Source organism: Malurus melanocephalus, unplaced genomic scaffold, assembly GCF_030028575.1.
Source record: "Malurus melanocephalus ecotype Western Australia unplaced genomic scaffold, MMel_1.1 scaffold_253, whole genome shotgun sequence".
Classification (NCBI taxonomy): domain Eukaryota; kingdom Metazoa; phylum Chordata; class Aves; order Passeriformes; family Maluridae; genus Malurus; species Malurus melanocephalus.
Genome location: NW_026623485.1, coordinates 261054 through 275704, shown reverse-complemented (window position 1 = coordinate 275704; position 14651 = coordinate 261054). Strand labels below are relative to the sequence as shown.

At 41.9% G+C, this 14651-nt stretch overlaps 1 long non-coding RNA gene across 3 annotated transcripts in view; it reads left to right on the top strand.

Annotated features, from left to right (window-relative positions):
• LOC130579076 (uncharacterized) overlaps positions 1-9465 on the top strand; it is a 45325-nt gene extending 35860 nt beyond the window's left edge. For all 3 annotated transcript variants that reach the window (XR_008965947.1, XR_008965949.1, XR_008965948.1), the window contains exons 3-4: positions 1059-1120; positions 5180-9465. This is a non-coding gene — a long non-coding RNA (uncharacterized LOC130579076). The remainder of the gene's footprint in view (positions 1-1058; positions 1121-5179) is intronic.
• The last annotated feature ends 5186 nt before the right edge of the window (positions 9466-14651 follow it).

Sequence of the window (14651 nt, the reverse complement as noted above, 5' to 3'; positions counted from 1 at the left end):
TGCCATCCCAAATAGATTAAGCTACAATTGCGTTTCCTTAATCCAAACATTTTGAAATTAAAATTGCTTTTACTTGGAGCTCTGTCCCCATTTATGTCACAATATTTTGTTTACTAGCAGAAAAGTTCTGCTAGAAAAGTCAGAGGCTGTAAGTAACATTTTTTTAAATCTTTGTCCTTCCTTGCAAAGCCTCTCAATTTCTTAATGACATTTAAATTTATTTCCCTTTTTTAATAAAGTTTTTCCATGGTGCAGACTTAGGGATATTTTAGCTATTTCTTGGCTATTGTCTCCAAATACTTGAGAAAGCCCTTAGTACTGAACTGTTCTGTTTGTACTTCTAAAGATTAATTTTTCTCTCTGACTGATGAGGCTTACTTATTTTTCAATAACTTGCAGAAAATGAACTTTGGCAATGAGATGATCAGACACCTCATAGGGCTYCAGGGAGCTGATTCATTAATATCCCACCTTTGGTATTATTTAAATATCCCTCTGAGCTTGTTTTAAGATATGATATGAATATGAYATATGATATGCATCATCTTGCATTCAAAAAAGAAATAATTATGAGAAATGCCTACCTTTTCTCTGTTACTGTTGACAGATTTTACCCTGTGAGTGTCCTAATGGACAATCTGATTGTTACAAATATTTTCATAGATTGGTGCATTTGTTTTTATACTAATGTACACTTTSGATTGTCTTTGTCTGCTGAAAGGTAGGGGATTGTTTTGGTTTGGGTTTATTTTCCGGTTCCTCACTACCTCTTACTTCTGTTATCTGTTTCCCAAGCTGGTTACGTACAGTTGCTGCTATTTTTAGCTCTTTTCTGACTTTTATTAATCTTGAATTTCCAGGATTGTCATTATGACATTTGGGACAAATGTTTTCTAATTAAATTCGCCTCTTTTGAACTGCCCTGATTTATAGGATCTGTCTAAAAAGACATATTCTAAATATAATTTATCATTGCTAGAGATACACCTTTTCCTGACACAGATACAGTCAGCAGTTTGAGTTTTGGCTACAAACCTACTTAGTTTCTTGTTTTTCAGGTCAAAGTAACATCCAGTCAGGCTTTGCATGGCATGAGGCAGAAACAGGATTTTCTAGCATGGTGAGTGCTTGTAGAATCAACCAGCTGATGATTTCTAATGATCAAGAATTCAGGAGACACTGCATCCTAAATACCAGCAAAAGGGGGTCAGTAATCTGCCAAGTAAATTTTRTTTCACCTCTCCATGTTTTAGAGGTGGCTTCAGGGAGGAATTTAGGAAAGGCTCATTGCAGGATGATTTAATGTGAGCTCTCACGAGGATGGAAAGGAGCACTGCCAGTGGGAAGTTCACAAATGGAGGTTGAAGRAGCTGTTTAAAATTATAATATGGGTAGGGATTTAATGATGGTGTTCATGAGAAGACCTTAAGTAGGGATTGTGTAGCAGAGGATGTTTTTCCCTTTAGTACTCACTGATTTCAATTGTAAACCCTTTCCTCTTTCATTCTTTGTTAGATATGGACTTTTCCAGCCTCTTTTTTTTTTTATTTTTTTTTCTTCAGGGAATATTGAGCAGAAGTGTCTCTTACCAGGTTTTAGTTTGCTCCTTTTCCAGGCCATTTTCATTGACTGGTTCCAGGCACAGCTAGAAAAGATCTTGCAAGGTCACAGAGTTCCTGTGTTATCTCCTTGGCCCAAGGCAGGTTCTAATAACATTAACATGCTCTCAAGCATCCTGGCAGACAGTCTTAGAAGTTTCCAGTGATACAGACTCTCCCATATCCCCAAGCAATTTAAAATTATTTTTAATAGAAATTTTTGCCGTATAAATGAGAAATAAGATAAATAATCTAACATGATTTCAYTAATTGTACAGGGACACTCAGGTTTTGACATGAGCAGCAGAGACAGAGGTTTATGAACTTGACTGCTGTATTTATGAAAGAAGGCATGATTAAGTGAGGTGTATTGTGCTGCAATAATGGTTACAGGCTGTTTGTTCATGTTCATTGGAAACAAAGCCCTCTGTGGTGTGGTCTTTTGATGTACAAGAATTGCATCCMCAGGCCTTCAGTCAGTCCCACTCTGGCCCAGGATGGTCAATCAGTGCCATTTTAATGGCATCCTTTCCACTTCTTCTTGGCTAAAGAAAAACAGGAGTACAACGATGCAGTACATTTCAAAGTCCTCCTCAAGAAGGAGATTACCCTGCAACCTAAATTAGGCATATTATGGAATTTCTGCAATGCAGAAAGAAATATCCAAGCTAGTTTGAATTGGCTAAGAAGGTTTTGGGATTAAACTGTGTAGAGGAGGCCTTCTGTTATACTGGCTTTTGAGTTTTATGGTCTTTTATTTGTCTGATGCCTGTTCTGTCCCTAAAACATAAGGAGCAAGGAGCAGAGCTGGAGAGAATACAACTGGATGATGCACTTGGTTTGCTGTAGAGGAATCATTTACCTTTRCATTGCTTACTTACCTCCTGTCTGGTTTACCATGACCTGCAARGGAACATTCCTCTTCCACAGCCAAGGCATTCAGGCGGAGTTAATTGAGCAATTAAATTATCAGGTGATGGAAATAAAAAATCTCATCCGCATAGAAGGGTTTAGCAATCTGGCTCCTTTCAGTTTCTGACTTACTATTATGTAATGTGTGTGTTGCTCCCCAGGTGCACTCTGTGCAAAACAAAGAGGGAAGAGCTGTTCTGATTTATGCCCTAGTGGAGATGACATCCATGACTTCTGTCAACTGACACAGAAGAAGGTGGCACTYGGGGTTTCTGAGGAGACACTGAGTGTGGACAGTCCATTCAATAGAACCTCCCTTCCCAACTCCTCCTTTCTGTGGAGTCTCCTATCAGGAATAGCAGTGGTTGAGCTAACAAACGTGTTACACCCTTTCTTTCCAGCTGAGTGTGTTCCACCTGTAAGTGTCCATGAAGGGGTGAGCAAAGTTAGACAGTGTCCAAGTGCTGCTGTATATTCTTTATACAGAATTGCAAAGGGAAGCAAATTCCATTTTGGAGAAGGGTAACAAAGATGATTATTGCCTGGCTGAAGATCCATGACAAGTAAAGGTGATTTAAGATGCATCTATTTTTCAAGAATATTGATGTGGCATTTGGCTATGCCAGCTGTCCAACTTGGCAATTCTGGGAGTACATGTAATAAAAGCACATCAGAATTTTAGCTCCTTCTTCCTGTACAGGGCTACCAGTACACAGGTTGTTGTTTTAGCTACAAAACTGATAATGGTAATAAACACACTCTTGTCCATAGTGTGTACATGTTTCTGCTCTTTTGAAATTCTCAAGGGAAATTAATTCTGCAGAGAGGTCCAGCATGCCTTAAASCTGAGGGAGAGACTAGCCCTGGTCATCTCTTGAGTTGAGGAAAATGTATATTGTGCACAAAGGTCCCAGGGCCAATGTTATGTAAGACTATATGCTCCTGTATCTGAGAGATGGCTCTTTAGGCTTTATTTTTAATATGATCCATGGAAAGTAAAGGGCCTGACTGAGGTTCATGGACTAGATTTGGTTGCAATGTTTCTCCTTAGACAAATGGGTGGCTTGAGAACCTGTGCAAAAATTGCAGGAAGACACTCTTATCAAACCTGTTTATATCCTATTCAACTTGCCCAGAGACAAGATAGTGGCAAAAGTCTACTTGTATAAATATATTRATTTTCCTCTCTGCCCTTCAACTGCGAAATCTGATCTCTGGATGTCTCAGTGAAAACATTTATTTGGTACTTGAAATTTAAACAAGCCTGTATTCTAGTRTCTTAGGATGTTTGCTTTATTTTTGATTAAAAAGTTCTCCGATTTTTTTTTTTTTGCCTCCATGTAGCCTGATCACTTAAGCAAGTCTCCTGGTGTTCTTGGATTTTAATTAAAAACAAACATGTGGGGGAGGTTGGAAGCATTTTTCCCTTGTGCATGGGAAGGTTGTCAGCATCTTGGCCAATGTGAAAATGAGAGCCAGGGGAATATGGTCTGTTTGAAGGAATTAGCTTGATGTTATCATGTCCTCTCTCACCATAACACTTCAGAAGGAAACTGTCCTGACTTGGCAAGAGATGATGGCTTGGTGTGGGGTGGATGTGCCCTGGCTCTGTCCCTGCTGTCTTTGAGTGGTTAGATAGGTTCTCATCCTTGGCTGGATGATCAGCAGTCTCTTGGGCTGAGCTCTCATAGGCATCTTCCATCCATGTTCCCTCTTCCCTTTTCACTAACACGTAATTCCACAGACCTGTGCTTGGCTACTGTTTTCCTCGGTAGTTTATTGCATCAACTGATCTTTTCTAGCTCTGAAAAACATTTAATTTGTAATTTCAATTTGTTTAGCTTTAATTCTCAGCCTTAGGTTGGGCCAGCTGCTTTAGAAGCCCTTGCTGTGTGTCTTATGGAGGAATTAAACAGATGGAATTCTTTAATTAGATTATTGCAAGGTATTTTTTGGCTCTTAAAAAATTCTGCTATTCTTAACTCTGAATTTTTCAGTGTTTCAGTTTTGGACCCTAGAGCTTGACTCAGGYTACAGAGTCATTTTCATCTGTTCCWGGCCTAGAAGTACTCCCTGTTGGTTACGGTATTCCAGGGCTGTATACGTGTAGCTCAGCCTCAGAAGAGGAACCAATTGCTCAATTACTATATTCAATCTTCAGACATAAAACTGACCTAGAAGTGGCATTAAACTTCCATCTGGAATCAAACACGTGATTCTCACCAGGCTCTGCTAATCCTATACCCAAAGAGATAATTTCACTGATAAACTGAGTAACTGTGTACCTGCAGAAATCACTTACTCCTCATGATAGAGGGCAAAAAAAGAAAAAGTTAGGCAAGTCAAACTAACAGCAAGCTTGTTTTTATCATACCAGGCAGGAGATTAATAAGATCACTTTGAGGTCTGACCTCTAATTTTGTATACAAAGGTCATGGCTCTTGTTGGAGAGATCAATTAATACATCAGAATATCAGGCTCAATGCAGAAATGCCATCCAAAGAGTGTACAGGGCACCTTTGCTACTGTTTATTTGTTATAGCAGATAGTTAATCTGTTTGCTACCTGTTCTATTTCTCTTGCTCAAGAGCATTAGCAAATGTTTATTTGACAGAATGTTCTGTTCCTCTCCTATTTTTTCAATTTTTTTTAATGTCCTCTGTCCTAAGGGAACCAGGGCGAATCTCAGAGCAACTCCACGTTAGAAACCTCATGTTGCAAGCTGAACTCTGGTCAGACCAATTTTGTTACTGCTGATGGGGAAAGAGTAGAARGCAATGGGCTGGCAAACAGGGAAAAGGCCTTTAACTAAAGGGTAAGAAATCAGAAGAGAGGAGATGCTTACAGCACTTTGACTCACMTGAAAACACTCAACAAATTRCATGCCAAGGTGAATAGGTTATTTACACCAGTAGGAGTGAAAAGCAGACTTGTGAGTAGAAGCAACCACTGTCCTCTGTTGGAAACAGCACTGCTGCCTGATCTGCTATGGCTGCCCTCCTGTTGTTTTAGTAGCAGGCTGGGCTTGAATGGTCCCATTCAGAAATATCCAGAGTTCCCAATGCTGATCCCAGAGGCATTGCTTTCCAGTAGACCAATTCATCAATTTTCTCTAATGCTGTTCATTCAACGTGCACTGAAAGTGTGCACATGATGCAAGTCCCTATCATTCTCCTGTGTACGTGTGATGCCAAAGAAGTGGCAGCCACCAATGCTGGTTAACTCTTGGAAATGACAGAAATCCTGGCTGCTAATGGCAGAAGGGGAGTSGGAAATGACAGGCTGGCAAATGACAGGCTAGCAAATGACTTGTCAGAAACAGATATTTATATGAGTGCTGGAATGCCACTGTCAGAGGTGGACATTTAGGAGGGGAAACAAAATAATGATAAGATGCTGAACYCCCTCATCCCTTTCACTATGCCYCAGGAAAAGGTAAATTATACTCATYACCCAGCAAATGTTCTTAAATTTAGTTCCCACAGGAGAATTTGCTGAGCCATATACACTTGTCCAGTCAGAATGCCCCTGCTTGTTTCTGTGGTTTGTGTTCTGGTACATTTGAAGGTTGCTTTTGTATTTTAGGCAGGCAACAGGCCTTGAAAGAGACTGGCAAGCTTTGAGAGCAGCCTGGGGATGTTCTTTTTCAGTTAATTCATCTCTGTCCTTCTCTCTGCTTTCAGTGGATGCAAAAGGCAAGGAAGGCTGGCTGGGTCAGTCCAGGAATATGATGGTACCTGTCTGTATCTGTTTACACCGAGTGGTGTCRTGCATCCCAACATCTCTGTCTCCATGAAGTGTCTGATTGTTTGGGATGGAATGCAGACATCTGCATGTAGACATCCAGCTAGTTTCTACCTTGTTGTTAGATATTTTCAGGCAGAAAGAGGGTGACAGCCCCTGCCTCTCCTGTCTGACAGGCACTCTGGATGGATGGAAGAGGCTAAATTAAAACCAGCAGAAGTGGACTTTCTGGTTTTTCTTGATAACTGGTGTAGAGAAGGGAGCAGTCTGTGCACTGCAATTAACATCAAGTGCTATTGCAACTCGTCCTGTAATGCGATATAGATACAATCTCAGCAGAAAATTGAATCCTGCGCTGAGTCAGAAGCAGAGCAGTGCTGGGTTTTGAAGAAAGTAATTAGCCCCAGGGACCCAGTGGTTTCTCATTTCCCCTGTGGCAAACACAGGGAAGTGGGGCAGTGCTTCCTGTAGGTTTCCAAAATCAATTTAGACAAGGTTCAGAGCCAAATTATAAATCAAATTTTAAATGAATACTCAGCAAGGGGCAGGCACACCTTCATTCTTCCTGCAGTGCCCACCAAGTACCACTCAGTGCCATTCTGCTGTTCTTTTGTGAGCTCTGAGTGCCCCATCTCTGTCTGGGCACTGAGCCCATTGCAGCAATGCTGTGACAGCGTGTGCCAGACCTTCAGGGTCACCATTCACCACCCTTGGCCAGGGTGACCTGTGCTCACCTCACCACCTCTGCCTGTCAGCCCTTGGTTCAGCAGTGGCCCAACACTTCCCAATGCTGCCCTGTGCTTGGCCTTCACTAAATCAATGATTTGAGGTTTTGCAGAACTCATTGATCACAAATTCTGCTTTCTTTCTCCAGCAGAAGATCAGAAGTGTACAGAAATAAGACCCTGGTAGCCAAGAAAATTTTAATCTTACTAAAGACAGGATGTACTGGCTGAAAGCTGCAGCTTGAAATTAATACAAGAAACAAAKAATTGACTTGTTCAGGTAATACAGCAGGGATAAGAGTAGTCTTTATTTATGCTCTGTCTTTAAATTAGAATTAAGTTTAGAGCTCAAATATGTACAGTCTGCACCTGTTTGGGTGATGACAAGTTCCACCATCCAGGATTCTTGCTCCTGCTCTCCTGACATAACACTTGTCACCTTTCAGTGGTTTGTCACATCCAGAATAAAATCTGCAGGGCCTTTGGGGCATAATCACATCCTTGTCTCTTATGAAATGCATAGTCAATTTGAGGCTCTGCAGTGAAATGAAATGCTGTGTGTTTCAATGAGTTTGTCACACTGGTTTGTGATTCCTGCACCTCTTTTCCCTGAAGCTGCACCCAGCAGTGACAGCCAATATCTTACATGGTTCATACCTTATGTGCCTGCAATRAACACTTTTGTTCAACACATGTCCAGAAGTGCATGGCCAATGTAGCCTAGTCTGTGTGCTGCCTCAGAGGAGAGTTTTGCCTCACCCTTCTTTCATTCAATTGATGGAAAAACAAAAGATCCTAACGATCATAATCTGAAATATAATTATTTCCCTAGTTTTGTATCTTAAAATACTGGACACAGGAGTTTGCTTAGGAAGTAACTGCAAATCTCATAATTTGGACTCTATAAACTGTCGTGGCTGCTGATCCCAAGCAYATTCCCAATCTTCTGGATTCCCTAAGTGCCCTCTAGTGACTAATTCTTTGAACTGTGTTGGGTTTTCACAACGAGGTGAATGTCGGTGAGACACCAGCCAYTGAAGGGGTGGTTGGTGAGGGCAGGAACAGGATAAATGTCCTCAGATTATTTTGTGGGCAGCACTGGTTTGTTCTGCAGAAGCAAATAGAAGTGTTTGTTGAGCATCTGCAGAAAGCTCCGGGCAGCAAAGGAGAGAATGTGTATGTGCTCCTGTTGTGGAAGTAGCATGTCTGAGCTGAATGAGTCAAATCAAGTAAAAACCACTGAAGAAAAACTGTGGGGCTGACACTGCACAACACTTGAATGGTTTAGGTGAAGTGTGGCATTAATGCAATTTTCCTGAATATTAAAGATTCATGTTCTTCAATACTAATTCACCATGTTGAATTTGTTTCCACAATGAATTGGCATCTCAGTTTTCATGTAAATGGATCAGTGCTGTTAGCATTGCTTTTCATTCTGCAGCAAAAAGCTGGTTCTTTTTTTCTGGTGGTGCTTTAGGTATGGGGTTTTTTGGTTGTGTTTTTCCTTTTTCTGAGTTAAAAATCAAGCACCTTTTAAACATGCTTAATTGCATCCATTAATACAGCCAGTGTAGGAGTTTGGTTCAGGAACTGATTTATCTGGGCTATTAAAGTCATATGACAATGTGCTGAGGGCCAGATATGGAGGTGGTKTGCAGACTGGCACATACAAGRTTTCTTTATGTTCTTACATTGTATTAGCTGCCCACCAAGTTCTTTACGCCTACTCAGTTGGCAGGTAAGGGATGCTGGGGCGGTGTAATTTACGTGGTAAGCTCATCTTACCATATAAGCATTAAGAACATATAATTGAAATGCACCTCTCCTTRTTTGAACTTGCTTCTTTTCTTCTGTCCTACTTTGTATTTGCACTCTGTTCAATACTACAGGCCACAGACCTTATTTGCATGACTGGATGTTTACAGAAAAGTTAATTTTCTTCTTCAACTGGTAGCATRAATATTGGGGAAAGCAGAGTTTCATATGGATTTAACCATGGAGCAAAATCTCTCATTTACCTGAAATAGATGTATAGGGAGARTTCAGGGGAAGAAGGCAAACTGGGATTGGCTCGAGAAATGATCTGGAAAAGTGAGCTGTGGAAGGAGCAGCCACTGTTGGGATTTAAAGAACATGTCAACCTGCATGATGAACATTTGTATTTGTCTGTGTAACTCCAGTGGCAACCAGCGACAGGACATGAGGTCATGGAATGAAGCTGGGCCAGGGGAAGTTCACACTGGAATTTTGGAGAAGGTTCTTTCCTGAGAGGATGGTTCGTTGGTCACCAGAACAGGAAAGCCAGGAAAGTCTTCACAGCTCCAAGCCTGCCAGAGTTCCAGGAACATCTCGTCATCGAGTTTAGTTTTAGGTGGTCCTGTGATGAGCAGGGAGTTGGACCTGAGGATCATTATGGGTTGATTCCAGCTTGACATATTCCACTATTCTAACTCTAGCAATTTTTTTTCATTAGCTGAACTAATTTTAAGTAAATGCAGATTAAGATAAGACTGTTACGAACTTGCCTTTGAAGAAATATCTTGGTCCCTGGTTTGCAAATTTACAGATGATCTAGGGTTGATCTTACAAATAGTCTAGGGTTGATCTGTTCTAAATTATTCTAGTGCAAAACAATGRTAGCACCAAGGAACTTGATCACTAATGTGACTTTTTGTGTGAACTGCACTRAACAGAATGAGGAATTTACTGCATAAAAGGAAGAGTTGCCTTAGGCTTTCTGAGGGATTACAGGAAGATTTGGAGTATTGACCTTGCTTGGAAATAAGACTTTTAAACAGAGGCAGGCCTGATGTTCAGTAGGAAGTGTATGGGGGTTTATTGCTAGCTTCTTAAATTATCATGATTCTGTCTAAGTTTAAAGAAAAAGGTCTTGGGAAACAAAATATAATAGTTCAGTTTGAAGGGACATCCAGCTATCATCTAGTTCAACTGCCTGACCACTTCAAGGCTGACCTTSCCTCCCTCTCCCCTTGCCAAAGCACTGTGAAAAGTCAGTGGGCTGGTTTTGTGTGCATGGAAATATCTGGAGTCACATCTGTACACAAGAGGAGGCAATGCAGGTGCTGAYACTTTGTTCTCTAGACATGAGCTGAGATCTTTGCATCTCCACTCTAAGGATTCCTGACTGTAGCTTGTTCAAAGAGTTTTTTTTTGTGCTTTTGCTAAAATGCAGTGACTGCCTAAGTAGAATAGGAAGATGCTACAGACCAGGACACTCTGGTCTCAGATACAGTAACAAAGAAGCTGTTGTAAAAAGTCACATAAAATGAGTGGTTGTTTTTCCTCTAATCCCTTCTGAAGACTCACCCAAATTTTTCATGGGCAATTTATGTCACCAAATATCTTGGATCCATGGCACTAAATCCTACACAGCTTGAATAACTTAAGATAGCCACTGTGTCTGTATACATATACATATATATATATATATATATATACATAAATGTATAAACATGAAAGCACTAAGTGCTGAAAAAATTGTATATGCTGCATAATATCACTGGCAATGAGTTTGCCAAATCAGCTCTGGTACTAAGGCTTAGTGCAGCACAGATGATTCAGTCAAATACTGTTTTTGTTTAGTGAGTCCTAAATACTGACAACAAATGGGCAAGAGATCCCAATTTTTCATAAATTCTGAGTTTGTTTAGGAATGGTATTCCTCGATTTAGTAGTCCTGTTAAAYCCACCTGATGCTTGCTCCTCCTCTGATTGAAAGCACAAAATTCGAAAATGACAGGATGAGATAAGAACAGTTTACTGAAAACAGCAATGAGATAAGAAAAGCACCAGTAACAGCAATGATAKTAATAACAATAGGTATAAAACAAAGAAACTATTTATATGTAAAATAAAACAATACTGTTCTGTTTTTCCTGCCACCCTTTCTCCCACCAGAAGGAATGCCCTTCTTCTTGGAAGCCAGAGAAGGCTTTTCCCCATCCCTGGCAATGACTTTAGGTGGTACTGAATAACCTAAAGGCCCTGGCCAAAACTAGGACCTTTCTTTAATTGAACCTTTCTGCTTAATAATTAGCTAATAAGGAGGGGGTCTCCAACCCCACCMCAACCCCCCTGCCCTCAACCCTACAAACTTGAACCTCATTCTCCCAAACCCGGCAAAGGCTGCTTTGTTTTTCCTTTTGAAAGACTTTAGTGCATGGACAATAATTAACTTGTCACTTCAATGGGCAGTAGGAAAAAAAGGGGTTTTAGCTGTTTCTGTATTATTGCCAGGTCAGGGTGGTCAAAACCAGCAGATTAAGCTAGATCATGTATTCCTCCTAAGGAGCAAGAAATAKTCAGCATTTCATTTTGAGCACAGGGAAGCTTTAGTCTTTCCCGTGCTATGGAAATGAAAGCTGTCCAGTATATGACAGCATCACTAACTTGGAAATTGTGCAAATTGGCTGGAGAAAGGCTTGACAATTATTCTTGCATTACCTATGCTGCTCTGGATTTTCCTCACCTACTGCTCTGCCTAGCATCCCACYTCCTTTGTCATGGAGCTCAAGAGGGGAAAAATGGAAGTCCTCCACACTAAGTAGCTTTAAATAAAGGGAATTCTGCTTATTAGAAAAGTTACTTAATTTGAGAGCCTTTCCCCTTCCTCTTTGCGTCTTCAGAAGGGAATACAGTTTCTGATGTTCTCTCGCAAGGCAGTGTTTTTGTGTCAAGGCATCTGAGCTGTACTGCTGTCACAAGCTGCGTGGTTTGCTCTGAGGAGCKCTCTGCAGCCGTGCCCACGGTCTGCCACAGAAACACAGCAGTGCAGAATGTGCACATTCCTGGTCCTCCTGAAGGAAGAGGGGTTGGTGTGATCTCTACCAGCACAGTCTTTCCCTGACAACTTTGCTTGTGTGAGAGCAGGCTGCCTCTGTTCTGTAGGAAGTGGAGGAGAGCTTGCAGAGTGTGTGCACAGGTCCTTCTGCAGACACAAAAACTTGGGAACTCWGCAGGCCTCTCCCTCCTTGGGTCATTGAGCATAGATTAATCTTTGCTCCAGCTTTCATGTGGCCTTTGGGTGTTCTGAAGTAGCTGCCCCCAAGCACCAAACAACTTCCATGGCGAGTCTGTTTGTTACAAACTTTGTACTTCTCCCCCTCAAAACATCAAGTCATGTTTGGAAAAGCAGCTGCCAGTTCCAGATGGATCGCTGAATRACATCGTGGATCCACTGAACTGAACTGAAAGATGTTTTGAATTAATTTTAAGACAAAATGAGAAAAAGGAACACCCAGTGTCACAGAACTGAAACCCCGTTCTTCACAAGGGAGAACAACATACTCTCTGTTGGTGTCTCACACAGAATTTCACTCGACTGGAGCTAATGCTTGCTTCAGAGGAAAGGATTATGGGGGTAGTACGAGAGGTTTCCAAGGAACGGAGGAATGGTCTGATTTAAGTGAAGTAAATAATGAGGCCTGCTGGCAAATGAAACAGTGAGCCTAACATCAAGCTGTAAATGAGCAGAGATGAATATGCTGTCAGAAGCTGCTTTGCGGAAAGACTTCACAAAAGTGTTCAGTGAATGCAAACCATCTTGCACCCAGAGAAGTTAGGAGGGAACAGTGCAGATTCATAGCATTCACCACCAAAACCTGCTCTTTTGAACGTTGTTGGGTTAAACTAGTACAAAGTCAATGAGGAACTTTACATTTCAACAGCAATTTATGTGCGAGCTCACAGAGGAGAGGAGATTTGTGGTTTCTGTTTTGTCTAAAGCCCAAAAAGATGCTAATAAATGAATGCACAGCAGGAATTGCTTTTGTTTTCTCCTTTGTTGTTACCCTGGGAAGGACTAGAGTGACTTCTCCCACTGTCCCTAAGTGGACAAACTGTGCTAAATGGTCTAAGAGTTAATATGTATAAGTTTTGAGTAGACAATTTTATTTAATTGACTGTGCAACAAACATGAGTTTGATGTTTCAAATATGTTTATGAGGAAAAATCATTGTATAAAATGGTTATGACTGCCTGCCAGCATTAATGATATAACCCACTCTCCATGCCCAGGTGGAACAAAAAGTCATCCTTGATGACAAGGAAAGGGACTCTTAAGTACAGGGACTCTTAAGTACTGTTTTCATCTTCCTGGTGTTTGTAGAGCTCTCTAGGACATGGGTGGTTGAATGAACAGAGGCTGTTCTCAGTTGTGGTCACTGAAGGAATGGCTGTTTTTATCAAAGCAGGCAGTGAGCAATTGTGGGACTGTGACAGGCACGGTCTCAGCCCTTGTAGCTGTCCCTGAGCATCAGAAGCTGGGTCAGAGTTGCTGGTGTTCCTACAACTACCTCTGATGGCAATGGCTCCTCCCAGTCCTGCTGTCTCTTGCCCCACCTGTCTGATGGTTCTGGCAGCAGACCTGCCTGCTCATGTTCTCTTACCAGCTGTGCCACCTGACTGGACCTGCTTCTCTTCCTGCCCTTCATCCTTAAGGTTTCAAATCTTCCTTTTTTTTTTTTTTTTWTTTTTCCCCCTTTGCTTCTCAGAGAATGAAGGATCTTTACGTGGCTGTGGGAATCCAGTCCCACTTTTCATTTAGACAAGTACAAACCCCCATGTGCCCTGTGAATAATCCGTAGTGTGGTATGCAGGTCCTCAGACTGCTTTTTAATTACATAAACACTGATGAAGAATACTTGACCAATCTAATGGCCAAAGTGATGTAAAAAGCTGAACAACACAGATCAGGTGGCAGGAAATCTGTGGTGATAAGAATGTGCAGAGATCTCTTGTGCCTGTCCTTGTGTGCTGCAAGATTATCCCAATTTCTCACAATTTCTTGTTGGGCTTTATATGAGCTTGTCCCTTAGCTGAACCCTACTGGTCTCACACAGTGCTCTTTGGCATCTTTTCCAAATGTGATTGCACCCTCTATCACATGAATTAAAGCTGGTTTTCTACAGACAAATGGCACAATCCCTTTTATTCCTCCTGTGACTTGTGATTTATGTGCTATCTTCCTGCTACAATAAATTTAYGAGACCTAAATACTAATATCTACTAGGGATTCTTGTAGTGTTATGGTAACCTCTGAAGATAAAATTAAGGACGCCTAATGATTAAGGCTCTGAATTTGAAGCTTTTTTAAAATAGAGCAGACTACACATCTTTGTTTGCAAACCATGTTCGTAAGTACATCTTTGTTTGCAAACCATGAGGAAATTTGAAACACAAGCCCAAAATATGGCACTATAAAATAAAATTGCCTAATTTTTGTACCCTAGGAAGAGGAAGACTGTTAAATAGGAAAGTGCAGCATGTTCTATGGCATCTGCTCTATCGAACTATCAAAATATATCTTTGCACCCGCTAAAAATCYTCCGATCACGATCCGCCTCACCAGCGCCAATTTGGGAAGGAGGGCACGGCCGCCGCATCCGAGCGGGGCGGGAGCGGCTCCAGCGAGCGAGGCTGCACCGAGGCCGTGGGGCGGTGGGTACTGACGAGAGGAGGGGGAGGCCCGGCCCCGCCGCGGCCTCGGGGCTGTCCGGGGGAGATGGTGCGGGGGCAGCGGGCGGTGCGGGAACGGTGATGGTGAGGGTGCGGTGCCGGTGCGGTGCCGGTGCGGTGTCGGTGCCCGTGTGGGGGCGGTGCCGGTGCGTGGGCGGTGCCGTGTGGGGGCGCTACCGGCGGCGATTGGTGGAGC